General features: G+C 39.7%; 1 long non-coding RNA gene across 2 annotated transcripts in view; it reads right to left on the reverse strand.

Moving 5' to 3' along the window:
• Positions 1-566: 566 nt before the first annotated feature.
• Positions 567-24005, reverse strand: part of LOC111924871 (uncharacterized) — a 101452-nt gene continuing 78013 nt past the window's right edge. Inside the window, exons 1-4 of one of the 2 annotated variants that reach the window (XR_002861876.2) lie at positions 4328-4582; positions 2993-3041; positions 2498-2689; positions 567-873 (exon numbers count right to left, since the gene is read on the reverse strand). This is a non-coding gene — a long non-coding RNA (uncharacterized LOC111924871). Of the gene's footprint in view, positions 874-2497; positions 2690-2992; positions 3042-4327; positions 4583-24005 lie in introns of those variants that run through there. The other variant, XR_002861879.2, reaches the window with a different exon arrangement.

Genomic DNA, 24005 nt, shown 5'->3' on the forward strand with positions numbered 1-24005 from the left:
TTTGTCTGTCTCTTAACTTCATCTTTACGTGCTTTTTCTTCATAGCCACTATGTTAAAAAAAATTGCCTGCAATTTTTATTGTTGTGGTTTTCTTTCTACTTTTTTTTCCCTCTTTTTTCCTCTACTTCATTCCTTTGCTATTCTTCATTTTTGCTTAGTCTAACATTTATTGTGGTTTATTTTTAGGCTACACATATATTTGCGGTGAAATTATAATCTGAACATTTATATACTGAGTTTATGTTTTTGTTGGAAAAATATATAATTGACGACTGTTCTTACTCTTCTGAGAAATGCCAATAACAAATGGCAGGGTCCAGTTCAATGACTCCTCTACTCCTTTAAAAAGGAAAAACACTGAAAGCAGGCAAAGTACAACAGGATAATTTTTTACAGTTTATACTGGGGTCAAAAATATTGCAAATATTTGTGTTTGACTTTCAGATCTGTCATAATATGCTGAAATACCATTTGGATGTCAATAACATTTTGCAAAAAACATGGAAAAGGTATACTGTAAATAATCACATTGAAAGGAAATAGCACACTTGAAACTGGAAATTCCTTTTTTTACTTCTAGGAAGGTTTCTCAGTTTATTTAGATTTTAAAGAGATCTATTGCCTTTTAAAGTACAGTACTCATAGGTGTAGTTTAACTGCCCTTTTCCCACACACATGTTTTTGCAGACTAACACCTACTGATACACTTCTCAAACCCTTAAATCCCCTCTGATTCTCCAAGTGCTCTCCTGTCTTCATTTCTGAATGATGGTCACAAAGCATGAAGCCTACTGGAATACACATAGTTTCTGAATGCTAGTCCACAGGTTTCACTGCTGTTTGAGCACATGTGTAGATAAAGTCTTGCTTACCTAAAAAAAAAAAAACCCACACTGTTAACGTTTATCTAAAAATTGATTACTATTTGCAAAATAAATATAATATATAATATTATTTTATTTTATATATAGTATGTATAATATAAATATATATTATTTATATTATATATAATATATATAATTTATATATATATATATATATAATAGTTATATATAGATAGATAGAATAAATATATTTAAACCTAATACATATGGTAAGATTTGAAGGAAATGTTACAGAGCGAATGACTGAAGACAGGCATGGGCACATATTTAAAGTGAGGTACCTACATGAGCCAAAAGGGCATACCAATACACAGGCTCACTGAGGTGGCATTACTGGCACAACTAGGAGAGTTTTTACTTTTGCCTTTGTTACATTAATCCCCACTGTTTATTTTGTCACAATTGGTAATATTTATTAGATGCAGAACATCTATCATGAATTAGTAATTTCAAAAAGAGATGACTGGGGAAGGTTGAGTTTTGGAAAGGGGTTGTTTGTGTATTTGTTTTCTTACAACTGGCAAAACTCCAGCAGCTATTCTCCAGAAATTTCACAAGAAACATATCGGCAGGAAATCCACTGGCAAGAAACGGCAGATGAAAGAGTTATGTACTGCTGAATGAGAGTTTTGCACCTGCACATTGCTTGTGCAGTTGAAGCACATGCTATTAATATAATAACAATAGCATAATCAGTAGGATGCATAGTCATCTACCAAGATTATTTCATTTTGAGTCTTCATGGACACTTTTGGCATTACAAGGAGCTGAATCAACTTCAAATGTGCACTGAATGGAATGGGGGAAAAAAAAAAACACACTTAAGCAATTCCTACCAAGATATAATGTTTAAAATTAAGATTAGAACTGTGTAACTGAACCCAAACCAATCTACTGGATGTCCAAGGACACCAGTGGGATTACAGGCAGGTTTGACCAGTAAGTAAGGGGCACAGAAGTACGGCTTCAGACAATTCAAATTCACTGGATTTAGTTTGATTTCTCCTTTATGGAGGAACTTATTTTTTCTCCCTCAGGGTCATTAAACTTAGACTAGAATAGAGATGCTCAAAAAGCTCCTGTGGAACACTTTTTGGGGTCAGGATTTGGTAATTCATAAAAATATTTCCAATGAATACCAAAACACATCAAGAAAGTTTCAAAACAAGTGTTGTCCCAGTTTTGAAACCTGGAAGGCCTGAGGTCTTTAGTTCAAAGGTAGGCTACTTGGTGGGCCATCCTGCAATGATAGGCCATCAATCCTCTACCCTGGCAGTCAAAAGGTTGAGCAATGGTCTGCCAGCCAGAGCCCTCCAGGCTTCCAGAAGAACTCAGCTAAAATCCAACTGTCCCTGAAAAACTTTAGATTTCAGTCAACTGCCAAGATCTCTCTTGAAGTTTGCCAAACAGCTTTGCTTTTGAGACTGGTTCCATCAGCCTTTCCATGTGGATATGTGGAGTTTTTTCCAAATAAATCATTTCACTGCAAAGAAACCATTTTATCCATCTCCAGTAATCACACAGGTTACGCAAAATGGTGTGCCATCCCTGCATTTCTCCCTGGACCCATGATGCTGCTCCTGACTTCAGGCACAGGAAGGTCATTACAGACCTTGGAGATGTGCAATTCAGTCTTTCCATGCTGACTGACACCTTTCCCATGCAGAGTCCCCTCCTCTCGGGGCTTCACCTCGAGTGGTTCCTAAGTAGCCATAAGGAGGTAATGTTCACTGCTTCCTCTGTGAGAAGGCTGAGACCTGGGCAAGATGTTTCATGAGGAATTTTGGCCCTTTCCTACTGGGATCTGAAACACCGTGAAAGTAAGAGAAAACACAGTTGTGACAGAATTACTAAAATCAACTGAAACAGTAATAAAGAAATGTGAAAACTATATTGCTATTTTCTGGGTAAGTATTATGGCATATCTACCCAGAACACACAACAGCATTTGGAAGAGCCCAGTGGGGGAGTGGGAAATGCACTGCTGAAACTTTGCATTACAATGGTACAAAAACTGTTGTCCAGCCTCACTTGCTGCCAGGCTCAAGTTTTCCTATGTGATAGACAGCTTTGCCTTCACTAAGAGCCAAGGAAGCAACCTACTTACCTGGAATTTTATCCACCAGAAGGCCGAAATGTTGAGCATGGCCTGTGAACTGAGAGGAGACAATGAAGCAACACCCCTGGAAAACCATGTGGATGTCAAAGATTTTCTACTCCTATTGACAAAAATGGTTTAAGGTCTGACCCGCAGTGGTTTATTCATACGTTTACTGAGCGAGATTTTTCACTAGTCTCCATACCAGATAAACCACTGATCTCATCACTTTTACTATAAAGACAGCTAAATCAACATCAATGTCAGTATGTTATCAGCAATGTTCTCTGAGGTTGGTTTTCTCCCCTTTATTGGCTGCAAAATCCATTGAGTTGCAAGGAATACTGAGAGGGCAAAGCCATTTTAAATTGCATTTTTGCATTGTCACGGGTTGGACTCGATCTCAAAGGTCTTTCCCAGCCTACTTGATTCTGTGATTCTGTTTATGATTTAATGTTGTTTGAACAACTAACCTATAAACTTTATCATTTTGCTATTAGAAAGAAGGAATAAAAATTACATTAAACTTGTTAAGAATCACAGAGTTCTCTTCCAGCTTGCTGACAGTCAGTAAATCCTTTAAAAAAATCTCTCCCACTTCTTTACATGTAGATATTAAAATTCAGCAGTCCAGTGAACTGGACTATAAAATCAGCATATCTGCCCCAGAACAAGCACACTTTTTGCTTTGCAGTAACGTCCTTTGCAGAATGCATTTGTGGGACAGCAGGTTGGCACTGAGCGGTGAAATGTATTCACCATTTTGTAAAACAAAGCAGCCATGGCTAATCTTTTTTGTTTCAAGATAATAAAAGGAAAGTCTCATTTTGCAACTATAAAAAAAAAGAAGTTAAAGTAGTACAGCTGTAAGCAGAAATGCAGTCCACTTGTAGTTTAAAGAGCTCCACGCCTACTGTACATAAAATAATACACTGGTATCATTAGCGTAGACAACAGCTTGTTTTCAATTTGGCTGCAGATAATGAAATTATCCCCCAAATTACCATAAATTGGAACAAATAAACACGAAAGCAAACTCTTTTTCTCTCTCTCTCTCTCTCTTTTTTTTTTTTAACTCCCTTCAGCAGCGCTGGCTTTCAGCTATTTAGAATGAAAGCAAAGCTTCTGTTTTTCCAGAGCTCCAGTTTGACCTCAAGCAGATAAAGAACATGAAATGACAAACACGCAGCAAAGAGTTACTGTGTCCTTCCCCCCTGGCCTGTGTTTACATTAGGAAATGTAGCCGGGGAGGAGGGAAGGGGAGGCAGGAGGGCTGCCTTTCAGCGCCGCGCTCGGCTCCGCTGGCTCCGGCTGGAGCTGGCCCCTGTTTCTCAGTAAGCTTACTCCACTCCAGATGTGCCGCGGCTCCAGCGTGGCTGCCATGTACAGTAAATCGGCATCTGAGGGCTCGTCAATCTGTGGGGTAGAGCAATTGCGGTCTCGCCAGGCCGCCCCACTGGCACAAACAGAAATTTGCGCCGCTGAACTGGAAAAGGAGGAGGAGGAGGAGGAGGAGGAGGAGGGAGAGGAGGGAAAGGGGCGACAGGGAGGGAAGGAGGCAAATAACGGGAGAGCAGTGTGTGAAAGTTGAGGGGCTGGAAGGTGTCTGCTCCCGGGAGGAGAAGGGGAAGAAATAAACACTAACAGTCAACTGAGGAAATGTTCTTAATGCATTTGTAAATTTACTTGTAAATGTTTTACACTTAGAGAGAAAGGGGAATGCTGCGTATCATTTGGCAATGCTGGCTGTCTATAGGTCCCTGTGGATACGCTGCTTTAGTACGACTTGTAACCAGGGAAAGAGAAACATAAAATAGCTGGGAAAACACAGCCAATTAGTCATTACACATAGATTGTAAAAACAAGAGAGAGAGAGGAATAAATGTCCCTAGAAAACTGAGTCCCTCTTGTTTATGTCCCTGCAACATGAGCACAAAAACCAGAGGCAGCGATGCCTTCTAATCAAACTGCAACTCGCAAGCCAGTCAGTGCTCCCATTCAAAATCCTCCAGGATTTCCTGACGCTCACAAGATTTACCTATTTGCTGTCATTGTAAAAAACAAATTGTTTCACTAATCAGGCAGTTTGCTTTGGACCCAACCCCAGCTGTACGAACTCCAAGTTGGACGTTCATTTCTGATCTCCTGCCGCCTACGCAGCCGTTGCTAACTCAGTTTTAATAGGATGAGAAAATGATCTTTTCTTTTATAGTGGGTTCAAATGAGCTACCCAGCTTCAGGCTGACTATAGCTGTGTTTTCCTAATCACCATTTTTTTATAGCAATTCTGAGGATGAAAATGCCTGCTCCCCCTCCTTTCTCTTCCAACAGAGCCAAGTCTAAGAATGTAAATAAGTGTTAAATTGAAACACAGAACAAAAATGGGTCAGATTTAGTGTAATTGAGTCATAGTTAAATTTAGGCTGCTTTTATTTGCAAATGTGTACTTTAACAGGAGTTCCATACAGCACCTCTGGATAGAGGGAGATACCTCATTTATTTATTATTTTTCCTGTGGTTGTGCCTGAAATTCTCAGCAAAGGTTCACAGCCCCATTGTGCCAAGGACTCTAAAAGATGAGCTATGCATTTTAAAAACATTCCTTTGCCAGAGAAGCTATCCTCAGAGTACCATCTTCATTAAATAGCAACACCTTAAAAGGACAGAAATATTGTCAGCTGTTCCAGATTTTCAAAAATTGTGAATCAAAGCTAAAAAATCCCAAGGCTGCAGGAGAAAAAGTCATAAGATTTTCAAAGAGTATATGCAACATCCTTTCTTGTCTCCTAATTTGTTAGTTTTTAAACCCTCCCAACACACTGTAAGATTATGAGTTTCTTTTTTAAAAGGAATGTTAAGTATCCTTTATCGCAGTATCCTTTGATTTAAGGAATGAAGGCTTAAAAATATCAAATATCACTAGATTTGAAACAAAACTTTAAGACTTGGCAATACAGCATACAGCTGTCTATGGGACTTGATTTTCCTTAGCACTCCATTGACTGGATGGGATACTGAGCTCTCTTCTCTCTCTTCCTTTACCTCCTGTAAGGTATAAGGTGCTTCGATTCTGACGAAGAACATATGTAATAATGGATGAATAAATAATTAAATATTATATATATATATGATATATATATTAAATATTATATTATATATATGATATAATATAAATTAAATAATAGTTATTCCTATACATAACTTTCACTCTGGGTTTTCATCACTGGAGGCACTGCAATCATTCTCTCGGATACAGGGAAATAGAGAAGCTCAACAAGACCCCAGCAAGCAAGCAGAATACATCTGCTACTGAGGACAAGTCCTTGTACCAAGTAAATGTGTCACATTATGAGCTCTTCTGTGAGAAACAGAAGGAGGACACCGCTTCCAACTTCTTCTTCTCATCCCAGTGTCCACCATGTGCTCCAGCCAGCCCCCAAAAACAGACCATCATTACCTTATGCCTTGTACAGTCATTTATGTCAGGACAAAATGGGCACTAAAAAGGTGTATCAAATCAGGAAGGCAAGATTGGGATCAAAATTACCTCAAAAAATGGTCCCTTTTTAGGCTTGCCAAAGCACTGGTAAATGTACAACTGGGGCTTCCCTCATGCAGGCAGAAACACGAACTGGGTGATCGAAAAGGTGTTTCCAACAGCCAGAATCTCCACGCAGAAAGGCAACACAGACAGGTCTCATAAGACAGTAGCTGAATTTAGCAAGGAATGTGACTTTTCCCACCCCATGTTGAATGAGTGGCCCAGGGGAAAAGTGATACTTAGAGGACACCAAGAGCAGCACAGTTCTTAGCTCATCCACCACAATAATGGCACTAATTTGTGAATAAGTGAGCGTAAAGCTGATAATAGTTGTCTGTAAAGGATCGTGTATGATGGTAATATGATATCAGACAATGCTAAGTGACCATGGAGGAATGTATCTAGAAGCCAGGACACAAAATGAGTGCAGCATGAAGAGGGTGTTGAAATTGAATGGGTGAGAGATATAGGACCAGCAGAACAAATAATGCATTCCCTCCTCAGAGAAGTCCCTTTCAGTATTGTGCTCCTAACTCACTACAACACTGTTCTACCACATTAGTTTGAGCCATGTTTTTACCATGTTTTACCAAGCCCTTGTTAACACACGTATTATAAGTGGAGACTCTTAAACTCAGGTTTGATGGTCAGAAAGGGAAATTTCCCTGACAAAAGTTTAAAAAGTACAAAATTAACTGATTATTTTACTAAAATATGATGATATCTTCTTTCTTTAGTGGCTCAATTACTGCAAAGTTCACTTTTGCAAGACAGAAAGTACTAATGAGTCAAGAAAAATTGCTTGAAAAATGAATCATGGTTTGTATTTCCAACAATAACTGCATTTTATTCATGCACTAGAATCTTGGATCTCCTATTTTCTTTGGGTTTTCTTCTATACACATTCCAATGCACCTGACAACTGAAGGAAGAACAGCACTGTCCAGCCATTGTGTGGGAAGATGTCGTGTAAATTTCCACAAGAGATTCTGCCAAGCCTTCCTCTTACACAGACCTCTGACACCTGCATTATTTGGAAGGGTTAGTTTCTGTATCATTGAATTTCCCCGAGGGACTGAGGCAAGAAGAGCAACTGAGAAACTGGCTACAGAGTAATCGTGCAGAGTAGATACAAATAGAATTATCCTTCCCTACTTCAGGGAAATATAGCAGCCCTACCTGCCCAGGAAGACAGAAGTGGTTCACCTCATGCATCTCCTAAAAAAAGTGGAGATTAACAAAAATCTGTTAAGTATCCCGTTTACAGTTATTTCAAAATACCATAAAATCTAAGTAGACTACAAGAATAGGTTTTGTTGGAATTGCTATTGAATACAGCATGAACTGCAAACTTGGCATTTCTGCTGATAAAAAAAAAATATCAGTAATTCCACTGGGCTTATATATACTTAATGCTTAACATCTCAGTAGCATGCTCTTTATGATGCCTTTGACACCTGCAGAGAAATTACATCAAATCTGTAGCAGCAGTATTACGTAATGCACCAGAGTTCAATGTTCAAAACATCCTGTTCTTTACATAGCCTCCTGTCTTACACAAAAGCACTTAAAAATAATAGAGCTTGTTCAAGAGCCAGATTTACAAGCTCATGTTCATCGACTTTTAAGGCTCATCTTGCAAAGCAGTTCTGTTATACCTGTGGGCTGGGAAAGGGGAGGCAAGAGAAGGAGCAAGAGGGAGGAAAAATTTGTGAATGGACTGTTTCAAGCTTTCAGGGAAAAAAAATAAATAACTTTAATCAGTCTGCATTTATGGAAATTAACTTATTTTTCTGAAAATAATATGAAGAAGAATATGAAAATGAAGTGAAATTTGTAAGAAATAAGTAACAGAATAAGTATCCTCTAGCTGGACCAGAGATTCATTAAAGTCATGGGATATTTACATTTGTAGTTTGAAATCTGGAGGTTTGGATCAGCTAATTAGTAAGATAGATACCATTTGCAAAACTTGGATGTTGGTCCTGAAGCAGATTTTGAGTTCATCAATCATTTGGAATGTTTAAAGGAGAGGAAGCTTGGCTCTTCTCTTGAATTTCACACTAGAAGACTCTAGCTGCCTTCAGTGATGAAAGGAAAAATGAATAGGAGAAAAAAGAAAAAAGAAAAAAAAAAAAGGAAAGAATGGCTCTATGTAGGCTTCTACAGCCTTGCTATGTAACATGTAAATTGTAATAACCTCAGTGCTGCTGTTACAAAACTGTGCAAGTAATCAGCCACTCCTCACTGGTAGTATTGTGTGTTCCTGTTGTTGAGGGAAATCTGAGCAGAACAGTGCAATTCACCAGAGCCTTTATGTTCTTGCCATACTCATGAGTCCTAAGACCAATCTTTTTGCAATCAAGACACAAAGCTATAACTGATTGTTTTATTCTTGTTTTCACAAGCTGTTGAGAGCTGTGCTATTCTTCAGTCTGTTTATGAAACACTCATTTACACTGGAAAGCAGTGCATTGATAGTATGTTGAGCTGGGAATAAAGGGGCCTGGCTCAGCAAATCAGTGAAGTCTGCTACCAACTCCTGGCCTTTGAAGCACTTCTTAGGCACAGACTGTATTTACAGTTACTAAGTCTAAAAACTGTAAAGACTCATTCTTGCTTAATAAGGTGCTTTGAGATCACAGACGAAAAGCACCAGGAAAAAAAATAACAGCAATTTGTACAAAAAATAAACAGTGCTGCAAAATGAAGCACCAGGTCAAAAACAAGGTGAATTTCATACTTCCATTGAAGGGTCCTCAGTTTATACCAGACCAGATTTGAGCCCAGCTATTTTGTCCAAATACCTACATACAGTCTATTTGTAATGTATCCCTCATAAAGCTCTTCCTCTTACTTCCTGTGAATAGGAATATTGCAAAACTGCACAGAGGAAGTGAAATTTCAAAGCTTTGCAGATACCAGATGGAAAATGTGATAGGAAACTGAAAAACAAACATTTTGTGTTTTCATATATATAAATTACACTTCCGAAAAGTTAACTTCCACTCATATCTTTCCCTTAATTTTTTTACCCAGAACTTTTCATTCTTGTACTAACAGTTACACACTGCAAGGTCTTCTACCAATAAAAATAATAAGAGTCTGGTATATGTTTTATTATCAAAGGCAGCAAAAAGTCTTCTTTTATGTAGAGGAAATAAGCCAGAATCAATAGAGATATAACCTGTTGCCTTTATTAAATCACTGCAACAAGGCTTCTCATTTGACTTTTACCAAAGTGCAGTCCCCTTATATTGAGATTCTCTGGGCATTTTTTACCAAGGTTTTCTCTGCAGGAAATAGCAGACAAACTCCAGATCTCTGAAAGAATGACAAATAGTATGAAATACAGGGTCTCCCACAAGAATGCCAGCGACTTCATCTCTTATGGACCTGGGAAAGACCAAACAAAATTTACACATGGCCCAAACCCAGACTGGGGTCTGGCATTTGAATCATCCTGGAGTATTTTCAATCCATCTCTTTCTATCCTAGGATCTGCTTCCTTTTTTTAAAGCCATTTAAGCTCAAAACATCTTATTTATACTGTTACATCAGCTGGTTTTGAAATTCTTAGCATCCACCAGCACATCTGAAAACCAGAACATATATTTTGTACTGTAGATGTGAAATAAAAATTTGAACTTTGTAACATCAAATTGTCCTGTATCATTTGTCTTTTGTATTTACTGGCCATTAAAGATCAGCGTTGCCCTGTAACTCCTTGCTGATGAACACATTCCTCGGAATGCCTAATTTGTGAGAGATTTACACTGTGCAAACATTATCTACAGAGAGCAGTTGATTCTCTGTAAATCAATTAGATATGCCTTTTCAGGCACATGTCTGTTGGAGGCTGACAGAACAGGGCTTTCTTTTTTACCTGAAATGGGGATTCCAAAACCACATCACCTCTGAGAAGCCACAGGGTGGCTTGGAAATAAAATGGTCCTGCAAGGGCAGCCTCATGTATAATTGAAATGCAATTTAAGAGGTCTTCAGAGGAATTTCTCCCGCTCTGGAGGAGGCCAATCAGCAATCTGACCTCCAATAAAGACAACAGAAGGAAGCTCCCTTTGAAAGATAGAGGAAACTTTTATTCTTTGAAAAGCATTCTTAGGGGCTGTCTGCTGATACAGTACAGACTTATCTCCTGAGGTCCAGACAAGTCTGTGTTACTGATTATACCAATATACCTCATGTGGTCCTCACTGCCTTTATCTAAGAATGGGAAAAGTCAAGGAGAAAGAGCAAGTGGCAAACAAAACAGTGCCCTACCTAACAGAGAAGTTTATCATTACAAGTGTTCTAAGAAATCTCCCTGCATATATATGAAGTTTAGGAATTGTACTGGTTTATGGCTCTCTGGAAACCACAAAGCTGTCAACAACAAAAAAAAAATTGGCAAAATATGTCTATAAACCTATAAACCTGATGGATACATGCACAAACAGATAATTATATTTGCAATAATGCATTGTGTGTGCAAAATGAGCATCTGTACCTAAAGGTATATACATGACTTCATGATGTTCAAATACTAAGTCCTGCATCTGGGATAGTCTAGAGACCAACTGACTGGAAAGCAGCTTTGCAAAAAAAGGACCCAGGACTCCTGGAGGAAAAACTGAACATGAATCAGCAGTGTGTCTTTGCAGCCTTAAAAGCCAACCTCATACTGAGCTGTTTTATTAAGAAAATAACCAGCAAGTCAAGGAAGTGATTATTCCCCTCTATTCAGCACTTGTGAGACCACATCTGGAGTACTGCATCCAATTTTGAGACACTGACAAACTGGAGTAAGTAAAGCTGAGGGCCACCAAGGTGGACCAAGGGCTGGAGTACGTGACTTGAGAGGACAGTTGAGCAAGCTGGGTTCATTTGGCCTGGAAAAGGAAGAGCTGAAGGAGAAGGTCTCAACACCATTGTCACAACCTAAGTTATTCAACAAGCTTATATTAGTACACAAAATTTCCTGTTACTGTGGCTTGCCTGTCTTCCATCTCACATCAGAAACAGAGTAAGTGCAGGCTCTGTGAGTATACAATTTGTGGGACAAAGTGACCCACTGGTGGGGCAGAGTCAGACTAAAGAAGACCTGGCGTCAGGCCAACCAGTATGCCTCAAGCAAGCTAGAGCAATGCAATAAAATAACCAAATCCATCCAAACTACAGTAAAAATTCCCATGACCCAACCGCCTCTGTAGCCTGTCAGCTCTACCTCCCACCTCCACAGCCCTAACACCAGAGCTCAAGCTGACAGATACTTCAATTCAAACACTGTGGTTATACTGGCCCCCTCCAAGCCCAAGGCCCAAATCCATGAATCCTGCTTTAATATGCTCCTGAGAATGTGTGTATTTTTTGGTCAGAATTTTGGTTGTCTATATTTGGAAAGTCTCACCCACAGCCTTGAGCTGACTGAAGGAAGCCAAAGAAAATTCAAAATGTAGTGGTTACCAAAGCTGAAATCCTGCCTCAATGTGACTGTTCCATATGTATTTGTACACTGTTTATGTGCCTACCAAACCTCCAGGAACTCAGTCTTCTCCTTAGTTCCTTTATAGGAAGGAGATGAGAAAGAGTGTGTTTCTACAGAATTCCCCAGAAAGAATCTACTGCAGAATACATCATTAATAAAGGATTTTTCTATTTATTTGTTTCACCCAGAGCAGCTGGTCAGTCACGTCTCTCTGGGGCATGTCAACTAATACTTGTTATTTCATAAGTTGAACATTTTTTAATAATACTGTCTTGTCCCTTCCATTTGTATTCCATTACATGGGAGTAAGGAATTATGTTTGCATTATACTGTAGAAATTTAAGGGAAAAATATTTATGAAACATTAGAAAAGGATTGAGCAGAACTGGTGGTTATAAAATCCTGATAAGCCTGTGTATGAGAGGTTATGTTTCATACTGGTAAAGGAGCAGGCTAAGAATAAATCTGAATCATGCTCATGTGAAGTAAAACTAATGAAAGACAACCAAGGAAAAAATATTAAAAGCAACAATTAGAGTTTTTTCCCCCCTCACAAATCTCAAAGTGCTAGAGTGCCACTGAACTCAGTAAGAATCCATTACTGATTTCAGTGAGAAATGCTGGCCCACTAGCCACGTTGCCACAGTTAAGCAGGATATTAGCCAGCAAATGGCAGAGCTGGGAATACTACCCAACTCCCCTGGAGGCAAATCCATGCCTCATCCACTGCACCATTTCCTCATATTAGAAGGCAGCAACACAGCACAAATTTCAGGGGTGTTGTTTAATGAGAATGGGAGATGGAGAGATCTGGAGGCTACTTATAAAGTAGAAAAATGCTGGACTTGTTTGACTTTATATCCATATGCCACTACTGACTCTAAAGTATGAACATATCCTTGCTCAAATGCAGACTTGCAGACTCTAAAGGGAAGAGTGAGAGAATGTGGAAGGAACCCATAAAGAAAATATATTATCCAACTTAATTTTAAAATAACATATAGCAATGCAGATTCTGTGCATTGAGTAAGGAGTCAAGTTTGCAGGTCACAATCACACGTGATTCAAACACTGCTTCTGCTGAAGTGGTTGAATCAACTAGATGGTTCATGTAAAAGGAGTGCAAAGCAGGGGTTTTACTTTAAAATCAGACGTCTACTGATCTTGTTTTTCACAGATTACTTCTCCTCAGTTTGAAACAGGTGATATCAGGCTCTTTGACAGAAGACACGATTTGTAGCATGATGTCTCACCACTGTATGGGTGGCGTATCACTTTACTCCTGAGACAGATGCACCAACTTTGCAGCTCTTTCCAACAAGGATATTGTAACCATTTAAAATGATGAATATCAATCTGTTTTCAGGGAAAATACTATTTGATAATTTCCTCTCACTGGGGTCACTGCTGCACATGATTTCCCATTCACCTCACGTTCTAGGAGGTTCTGCATCCTCGGAAGAACACATGGGATGGGACAGGAATAAAAGACACCAACTTTTCACTGTCTTGCTGAATGGTTTTGTCCCCAGTACCCAGAATGTCAGTACACAGGCTGAAAAAACACTCATAGTTGAGAAACCTCCCAGTCCCAGGTAGTGGCCCCCTCCCTTTGGCCAGGTGGCCATGCCTCTGGTAGGGGTTCCCATGTACTGGGAGAAATGTGGTGGCTGCTGGCACTGCTGGCACTGGCTCAGAACAGACACTGGCCCCAGAGCCCAGCATGGCTGATGGATCTGCTAAACTGCTTCTGACTATCTGTGCAGCACATTTTTTTTTCCAGAAGGTTTCAAATAATTTCAAAGCAATAACTGCTACATATTAATATTGTGATGGTTTTCTGAGAAGATTGAGAGCAGTTATGACAAAGACTATCTGAGATGGTCGGTAATTTAAAGTAATTTAAATTGAAGGACATGGTAAACCTTTAATAAGTTACCTCACATGAATGGCAGATCATTATAGGATTCATATCTTACAGTTCAACAACCTTTCAGATGGGCCAAACCAAGATCCAGGGGCAGAAAATTCCTGCTCTTCAATTAGCTTTAAGCCTTCTGACTTTGTTGATTTAATAGAAACATAATCAGCTTCATGACTGTTAATGGGAAATAAGTGTTACTGACACTTCAGACTATGAACATTTCAAATGTTTCCTCTGATATTAATATTTGAAATCTTGTAAATAAACTTGTAACTTTGACATTCCAATCCTTCAGCAAACACTTTCTTTTTAATGACATTTTACTCACTACACTGTTCACACCTACCAGGAGCTTCACTTCTGGACTGGATTTCATTTTATTGTTTTGTTTTTTTCTAAAAAAAGCCAAAAAAACTTGCCATTCTGCAGCTGTGTAATATATGACAATAGAGGGTGATAAACACTGCACAGCTGAAGCTGAAAACAAGTTGAGTTAATGGAATGAGGTGAAGGTGATGACACTTTTTTTAACACAGAAAGTCATGAGATATATTAAACAATATGTTTTAGGCACACACAAAAAAGAAATCCTTCGTTTTTCCCTAAAGAATCTCTGATGGAAAATTAATTCCCACTGGAGAACACACGTTAAAAAAATAAAATTCCTAAACTCTATTTAATGACTTCATGAATTCACACAAAATGGGATAACATTTATGTTTATAAGATCCCTTTGAAGTAGCAGTCTTCCATTCTGATGATAAAATCTTCTCTATTTCTGGTGACTGCTGGATATTAAAGAGTTAAAATGGAGACCAGTGGAAAAGAGTAAAGCATATGTTATATGCAGCACATTACTTTCTCACTGGGCTTCCCATGGGCCAGTGAAGTTTGGGAACCACTTCTGTAAAGGAAATGTATATGGTGTCAAATTATTGACAGTCCTGTGTGTCAGCTCCATCTCTGCAACTGATTAGCCCCAGAATGACTTTGGCCTCACATAGTTTCTTACAAACATTATTTAGTCAGGCTTCAAAACCTAAGTAGGCAACACTGTTATTCCCAGTTTACAGATGATCCCTAAATACAACAGGGTTAAAAGCTACTGCAAGGGGGCACATTAAAGGAGCATCAGAAGCTGGAATAAAATTTAGTTTCCCAACCCTTGCCCACTTAAACATAATGTCCACAGTTTAAACCACTTAGATTAAAAAATCAAAATAAAAATTAAGCTCCTTCCCTGAAACCGTGTCCCCTGAAGCCATTTCTGATGCCTAAGTAAGCATTGTAATTTTTAGAGCTACTGTGCACCTGCAGCTTCCAAATAGTTTCCAAAGGTCACCTACTTATCCTAATTTTTCCAAGCCTCAGCTTCTTAAATCTTTCAAAACATGGAAAGAATAGCAATCTGTCTCCGAGTCTTCCTGCCCACTTAGGTCAATAAGAGATTTTTTTCTTTGACTCCAGTAGCTGTAAGGTTTCCCTCCCCTATTTTTTTTCCTTCAGTTTTGGAGAGCAATTGTCTCAGGGTGGACAAATGTCTGCTTCAAGAGAAACTGTTGTGCTGAGAATCACTATCTAATCATTACCACCCATGCACCACACAATGCAAACCGTAAAAAAATGACAAGCAAATGAAACAGAAATAAAAATAAAGGAAAATAAAACAGTACAATCATCCTAACAGCAATGGCTGGAAACTCATCTTGGAAGCTTTAACTGCTCCTGTGGCATAGAAACTAGGAGAGATTGTTCTGTGCCACGATGGCATTGCCCAATAACCCATTCTGTTAAAATTAACAGAGCTGGCTAAACTATCCTGCCTTGTGTTCTCTTTTAATTGATTGTTTAGTTTAAAGAGAGGATAAAAAAGGCTGGCGGGGATCCAGCTCAATTCCCTGCTGCTATGGCAGAAAAAAAGTACTGATCAGAATATTTCTCTGCAGAATGAAATGTGCATCTCCTGGGCTTTTTGCAACAGCAAAACAAATTTACATTTCTGTCTCTAATATGATTCTGTCCTCTCAGTCATTAACAGTTCCTTGATCCCTTCTCTTATTCCTGCCCCCTTTATCTTAATTATTGAAACTTGTAATATAAACAGCATTTCTTCACCTACTGTCTTTTTGAATTGTTGATTGTCTGGAAAATGGCACCATCACACGGTTTCAGGGCATTTCCTCTGCACAGCAGTGGCATTTCATTCACATGTGTTACCCTCAGACACCAGCTATCATTTAGGGCTACCAGGGGCAACTTTGGGAGCCAGACACTGGGTCAGTGTAAGTGAACACAGAACAGTATGACCTCAGGAGCATCGGGCAGATTCGCACAAGGCTGAGGATCTGGCCATGTGACTGTTTCCAGCTAAAATTACATTCTTCCCCCACCACACACTGGAAAATTAGAGACTGCAGATCTTTCTAAACATGCTTATGGATGTAGAAAACCTTTTCATAAGGTAGGGAGGGCAAAGGAGGAGAGGCTTCTTCTGAAAGGCAGCATGGGATGGGATTGGAAGTGCCAGCACTTTTGCCCCCTCGTTGTCACATTCCTTTCCCAGGCCGGGACGATGAGGCAGGCTGTGAGCCACAGTGGCTGGGAAGGATTGCATTGCTGAACAGGGACGGGAAAGGGAATGTGGTTTCCTGAAAGGCTTCCAGCAAGTACATGGGAACGGAACGCCAGAGAGAGACATGGAGCTGGAAGCACTTCCCTTCTGAGAAACACTTCCAATCTGTTCCTGGGGCCAAACGTAATAACAGCTCTGACATTATTATTACAAAGGGGAAAAAAAGCCATCCTTTTAGCTTGCCACTGTGATTTCTCCATTTTGAAACCACACCTTCTCTGAGACCTGGAAGTCATGTGGTTTAACACGCAAGCCTGCTCACAAGGGATGCTTCTTGGGCCCATCTCTACCAGCACTTATCACCAAGTCTTACTGAAGGTGCCAGGAATGCTTCTGGCACCAGAGAAAATTAACTTATAGTTATGCTTTTCTGCTTAGGCCTCTCTCTTGATTTATGTGGAACACATTGACACAAATTCTCTGCAATACTTGTTTTTTCCAGCTGTCAGTCATGAGCCAATATGGGACATGAGGGAAAATTTTGCATGAAAAACCTCTATTTTGCCATGTGATGTAGCAAATTTTTATAGATTCCTTCTACATTGTCAAACTCTCTCCCTTTCTCCACTTCATATACTATATTGCACAAAAAATTAAAGGAAAAAGAGTATATACTAACAGACTTGTGTGAAATATTCAGACTATCACTAAAAGGGTTAGGAAATAACCTTTGAAGGAAAAAATGAAGAAGTAAAAGCTGCAGGGACCTAATTTCTGGTTTACCATCCAGGAATATGCTGGAATATGCACAGAACAGTCACAAAACAAGTGCCATTGACAGTACAAAAAGGAAAGTGTAGCCATTAGAAGCAGTATAAATTGTACTGGCATGAATAATGCTTCTCCCCAGACTTCATTCTAGAAAAAAAAAAATAAAACGGGGGTGGCATTAATTCAGCAGCCTCTGTGTCTAAATAGGTTCAGTTAAATTGGTACCATTTTTGTTTAGATAAGGCCTCAGACTCACTGACTCTCTGGAACCCCCTCTTAGTCTTACCTCTAACCACTTTTTCCAGCCCATGGCAGGGAAAAATGTACCACAGAAGGCAGAGCCAGACACCAGCAGTATCATAAGAGCCTCAACCAACAGTGTCTCAGCAAACACTCGGCCAGAATCCACCCCCACACACAGTGAGCAATTCATTTGTTTGGGACTACTTAAAGAGGCAACTTTTAAGCTGCCAGCTTACTGACACCTGACAGCCATCAGCCTGCAGTGCCTAAGTTGCTATAAAACATGAGTCAGTCAATGAATTACATGATTTTTGGAAAATAATAGTAATTTAGAACATTCTTTTCACATTTCTGTGCATGCATCATTTAATCTTGTGGGTGTTTTGGTTTTGGGTTTTTTTATCATTATTATTTTAACTAAGCATATGAAAGGAATAAGAACACGAAAGTTCTTATCAGTCTCAGGAAAAATTGAAAGATCTTTTTTTGACAGGGTTATATCCATATTTTAAGTAAGGACAGGAATCTCTTGACATTTTTAAGATAAAGATATCTTTTTTTTTTTTAAATATAGGTCTAACTATAGAGCTCAAAACTGACAGCAGACCTCCCTTAAAATTTAAAATATGAGATTACAAACAGTTGATGATGAATTTTACGTGATGTTATAAGTTCAGGTAACAACTGAGGAAGCCATTTCTGTAGTATTTCTGGGGCTCTAGCTAACTCAAACATTAACACACTTCACAGCCTCATTTCCATTTAATTAATTTTTTTTGGAGATAAATACACTGTACTTTGGATGAGGTTTTCTTCTTTCAGTTTGATTCTTTCCATCAAACAGAAACAGCAAAGAAATCAAAAATTCATAATAAAATATAGAAAATACTCTCCTATGCCATAGAACTCCTAAACTGTAGTCAATTTATGCAAAAGACTATATAAATATACCTTAGAACACACAGAGTCTTGCAGTCAGAGGTAGATGTATATAAAAAACCTAAATGCAAAAGTTTGCAAAAAAAAAAAACAAACAACTGAACTTAAGGATGGCTAAAGTCATTGGAACACTTCTTCCTGATGTGAAGTACAAGGGGCTGCAGGAGATTCCTTCTACAAAAGTGCAAGATTGCCAGAATCTGTGTTGATAAATAATTTATTCCTGAACACAAACATGTTTTAGAAACATGTTTTCTAGTTTGCATCCTTCAAGGAAAGAAATTCAACAAGTGCTTTCAGAACAAGCTCAGCACACTCTGATAAACTGATGACTCCACAAAAAGTCAATTGCGGACACTGCATATAAATGAAGCAGGAAGAGGAATTTGTGTCATTGATATCTTTGTGCTTCTCATTCAACACCAGGTTAATAATACACAGACTTAGGCCTGGAAGCAGGATTCTTCCCTCCCAATAGAGCACCCTAAGCACTAAGCAACAGACTCACACTGCTTTTTTCCTCACTTTGCTTTGATGAATCTCATAGTCCTTGCAAGCAGCAAACGGTGGCACAAACAGGAAACTACTCCAGGTCATCCCATCTTGCTGGTGGGACACTTGGGGGAGAGTGTAAGAGGAGGATTTGATTCCTCCCTCCTCCTCCATAGAGACTAAGGAGAAGACAGAGCCAATGTCTACCCCATTCAGATAAGCACTCTAATCTGCAAGCCTTCCCTCTGGTTACACTGTGGAAGAGAAGTTACCCACTTGCTTTTGCACACTTCAAAGAGGATGAAGCTCTGGATCATGGCTAGATAGAGGAATCTTCCCACAAATCCTGCTGAGGCTTGGTGATGGCTATGACTCCAGGCACATCCTAGCTAAAGTTCAGTGCTTCCTCCTGGCTCACTCTAGACATCTGGCTATTCACTGTGAGGGTTTTCCGACTCATCTCTGTGAATCACCACTTCTTGGTGTACAGTCTAGTGCACTCAGACTGATGGTTTCCCATCTGGTGAAAAGACTGCTGAGCTCATCAGACACAGCATTACTTAACAATGCCACAGCTACAAACAAACTGTTCTGGATCAGTAAGCACCTCTTCACATTTGCTTTGCTTTCTGACTGACTCCTTTTCTGATGAAAAGGCAGTGGAATGGCATGCTATTGGCATCCTCTGTTTTATTAGTATGACGGTCCCCATGTACGTCAACAAGAGATTTTCATGTCAGGCCAGCACGACACTGACATTCTGAATCACCAGCAACCCCATCTGGTTCTTGCAGGGTCTCATAAAAGCAGCATGTATGCCCATAAAGTCAGAAATGCCATCAGCGCCATGGAGGACGTTCCCACTTAGGCAGTTACCTTCATGTGATCTTCAGGGCTGCATTTGCATCAAACCAGGCTCAACAATTCTGACCGTGCAGCCTGTGCACAAACCAGAGCAAGAGAACTAGAGGACAAGCCGCCAATAATCATAAAATGTAAGATTAGGTGACCAAGCAGCAACTAATTCAACCAAGTTTAGGAAATTAATGTCATTCACTTTGATTCTGTACTTGAATATTTCCTAAAGTTCTCTATTATTCTACTTCAGCTCCCATCACACTTTCCAGAGAATACTCCACAGAGACCTGACTGTTCTCCATCCCTGATGTCACATGGTGAATTAAAGTGGAGTCCCTGCTGGGCATGCTGGGCTTGCCACTCCAAATAAGAAAAAAGGAGATGAGAGAATGCAGCTGCCAAACCTAGCAGAAACATGTCTGAAATTATTCTGAAATGTTCCTATTGCCTCCACTGCTCCCAAGCCTCCCCATTCTCTCCTGTCATTTAATTCTGTCTTTTATAAGAGGAAATGGATGCTAAATCAGCAAGCTAGGTTTGCTCTTTAGCATAACAATTACTAACAATATACCTTTTCCCCTTTGTTATAAATTACTTTAGTGTGTAATTCAGCCAAATGAGAAGACAGACACCACTCACACACACTGTCTCCATCCTTTTGTGTAAGGCTAGGACTAGCTGTATTCACCAGCCAAGAGATCTGCAAAACAGCAGCTATTTCCTTCCACTCTAGTGGCATTCATAGCTCTCCTTCAACTACTACCTCTCTTCATCCCCAAGAACTGAACTGTTGCATACAGAAAAAGAATGTCATTCAAGATGCTGAAGACTAGAGCTAAACCTCCAATTATTCCAGATATTTTTTTCTCACGTGAGGTTGGCCCAAAAACCATACTTACACACCAAATGCTACTTGAGTTAAAAGTACAGATATCTTTGGAGATTGTCCTTAGCTTCTTCAGCTATACAAAACATGCCAGCAGTGGTGGAGCACACAGTGCTGCACGCTCACCTACAGCACACTTAGGCATGCCATCAGTCCTCACCACAAAATCTGGTGGCATCCCCAAAAACTGGTTTCTAGTGCTTTCCACTATTCCTTTCCCATGTGCACTATGCCTACCTCACACCCATAACATACAACCCTCCCTACATGACTCACACTACTATTTGCCAACCCTTTAGCACAGGGGAACCCCGGCAGCATGAAGGGAAAATGTGAGCCAGAGGAAACTGTGGGTCAACAACTTCCAGACTCCTGCTTAATGATGTCAGGCAGCTCCCATAAGAGAAAAGAGTAAACACCTGCCTGCATAGGCCTCATGTGCCTTAATATCTTCATGGAGAAGGGTTGTCCTTTCCCAAAGACTCTGCAGTGTGTTACACAAGCAGGGCCTATAGGTATTCATATAGTATCTGAATACCTGTAGGTATTCATTCTTTCGTGTATTCCCAAAAACTCAGATGTTCTCTCCCTGTAAGAAACCTACAGAGATAGACAGGATCAGGGGGACTCACCAAGACCCATGCATGGCAAAGCCCAGGTAAAGAGGAAGAGCAGTGGAGAGCTCCTTCAGACCATTACATGTGCATATGCAGGGGAGATAGTGACTGAAGACATCACTGATGGAATTCACACAAAGTACTGGACAAGGGAAACAGCCTTCCAGTCCACCCTGACCTGCTTTGCAGCCAGGCAACTCACAACTGCTTACACTACTAAAACCCTGATATGTCAGCTTTGCAAAAGATAGGAAACATCAAGAGAAATCCCTCTGGTCATGTCTCTGCATAGATGTCTTGTCAAATCTCTGTGTCAACAGCGTCTAAGTCTTGCACAATTCTCTCTTAGTCCTGGAACACCTCTAAACTAAAAGCAAGGAGTGACCATCCAGGCTCTGGGGTAGGTGACCTAGAGGAAATAGCACGGACATCCTCTTGTGTAGAAGAGAAAGGAAAAAAAGGAATGTCTTACTCTTTCCTGCCTTGTCTTGTCCTTGGCTGAGGTTTTGCCTGCAGGACACAGAAGAAACCTCAGAAGCACTGAGGGGAATTTGCCACGAGGTGCAACACGGATCTCCAGCTCCTGCAAGCCCTCCCAGCTCTATCACTCCAAATCTGATTGCTTGAAATTTGCCAGCAGGCTGAAGATGTGAATTTCACTCAGCCTAGGGACACCAAGTCTTGGCCCTAACTGACACCATGATAATGATCTATAAGAGCTAAAGATCTATACAAATCAGGAATATTTAAGACATAATTACCCATATTTATCACAAGAGTATGTTTTTCTGAGGACTCAGGTCTAGGGTGAATCAAACATGCTGCAGACACTGGTGTGTCCCTGGCTTGTTCGGATTTCAAGTCAGAATTTACTCAAATTTAAAGACCATTGTTATTCACAGTTCATTTGAGAGAGCAAGTCTGAGGTTCACAGCTGACCACATTTTCTTCACAAGCATACTTGTGAAGAATTTCAACTCCCTTTTGACTTGCTCTGTTGCAGATCTATTATTAAAAAATGAATGTTCATTATTAAGAGATTTCTTATAGTATTAAACATTGAAGGATAGTTCCACAATTGATTTGCTCAGTGTAGCTGTACTGAAGTCCTTGAATGATCACTTAGTTGCACCAGTGGATAGGTAGTCTTGTACTTTCAATATCATGATATTTTTTAGTTTTATTTCTCTCCAGCCGAACTGGTGTGAGGAGGGAGCAATGTCATTGCTCTTGGCAAGACTCTCAGCTTTGTATTTGCTTTTATGAAGCTTCCAGTCAAGTTTTTGCAAACTCAGACATTTAGTTACTGTGGTTTCAATGCACACCTCAGCCTACAGATAATTAGCTGAAGAAACCACCAATTCCAATTCTCTGGTAGCTCACCTATCATCACTAGTGTAAACCAACCAGCTTTTCCTCCACCAGCAGACCTAAATTCCCCAAAGCGCTGTTTCCAGATGGGGAAATTGCCTTCACAGGCACCTGTTACATCTCATAATATCAGATAGCACAACGTCTGTTCTACCTCAGACTCATCCTACAACTCTGTGAGTCACACTACATGTTTCATGTACCCAGTGAACTAAAGCAAACAAACAGGAACTATTTGTATTCTTCTTACTTATGCCAGGGCTTATAATAAATCCCTTTGAAAACACTTCCGAACAGGTAGCAGCCGGCATGCAAGTTTTGCCAAGGATTTAAACTAGTCTTTACCTGTTGCAGCTGTTGGGAAATTTCTAGCTGTTGCTAGAAGTGTACTTGTACCTGCATGCTGGGATTGGGAGTGTGAGCAGGTGTTTGCAAACCACAGCTACATTGCTAACCATGTCTCAGACTCAAAACCAATCATACCAGCAATGTCTGGCACATTATCTTGCTGCAAAGATTCTCATTCAGTTCGTCTTACAACAGTGATCAGAACTGCTTTAAGCTATAAAAGCCTCTCCAGCTAATTTCTGAGTACAGCGTGATCCTCCTTACCCTGAAGGCCCTTTAAGATCTGACCTCTTTCACTGTTTTTCCTGCTGTCAGCCAGGACAGCAAAAGAAGAGGTGGTATGCAGGCTGAAAAGCCTAGCAGTCCTCAATCAGCCCTTTGTCTTCCATGCTCAGCTTTTTATCCAGGGGCAACAGTCTTTTTCCATTACCAGTAAAAATGAACTCCCCAATAGGGGTGATGAAGAAACAATAAAACTAATCATTAAGCAGGCCTGCTGAGAAGCGAATTCCAGTCCCAGGTCAGATCTAATTGCATTCTGACACTGAAGTAATGGCCTGGTCATTTATATTAGCAATGTCATGTTTCTTTTTATTTATTTGTCTCCATTCTGCTCTCCATCACCATAAAGAAAGAAATATAAACGTGCAGATTGATGAAAAGATGTACATAGAGATCAAAATACACATATTGTCCTGTGGTGTAATTTTCACATTTTTACAATACTCTTTCTTTAGCCAAGACCAACTTTGGAAAAACTAAAAAAAAATGTAGCATTTTGGAAAATGATGAGAAACTTTAAAAGGAAGATTTAGGAAAAATTATGTTGGTGTCATGGTCTATGACCAAGGAAAACCACATACACAGGGAAGAAAAGACAAATTTAATCATGCATATAAGGACAAAAGATACATAGGTATTACTGTGATTTTTGAAACTAAGGAGATTTAGATACCTACCTTTGAGTAATTACAG

Source organism: Cyanistes caeruleus, chromosome 1 (assembly GCF_971803275.1).
Source record: "Cyanistes caeruleus chromosome 1, bCyaCae1.hap1.1, whole genome shotgun sequence".
NCBI classification, from domain to species: Eukaryota; Metazoa; Chordata; class Aves; order Passeriformes; family Paridae; genus Cyanistes; species Cyanistes caeruleus.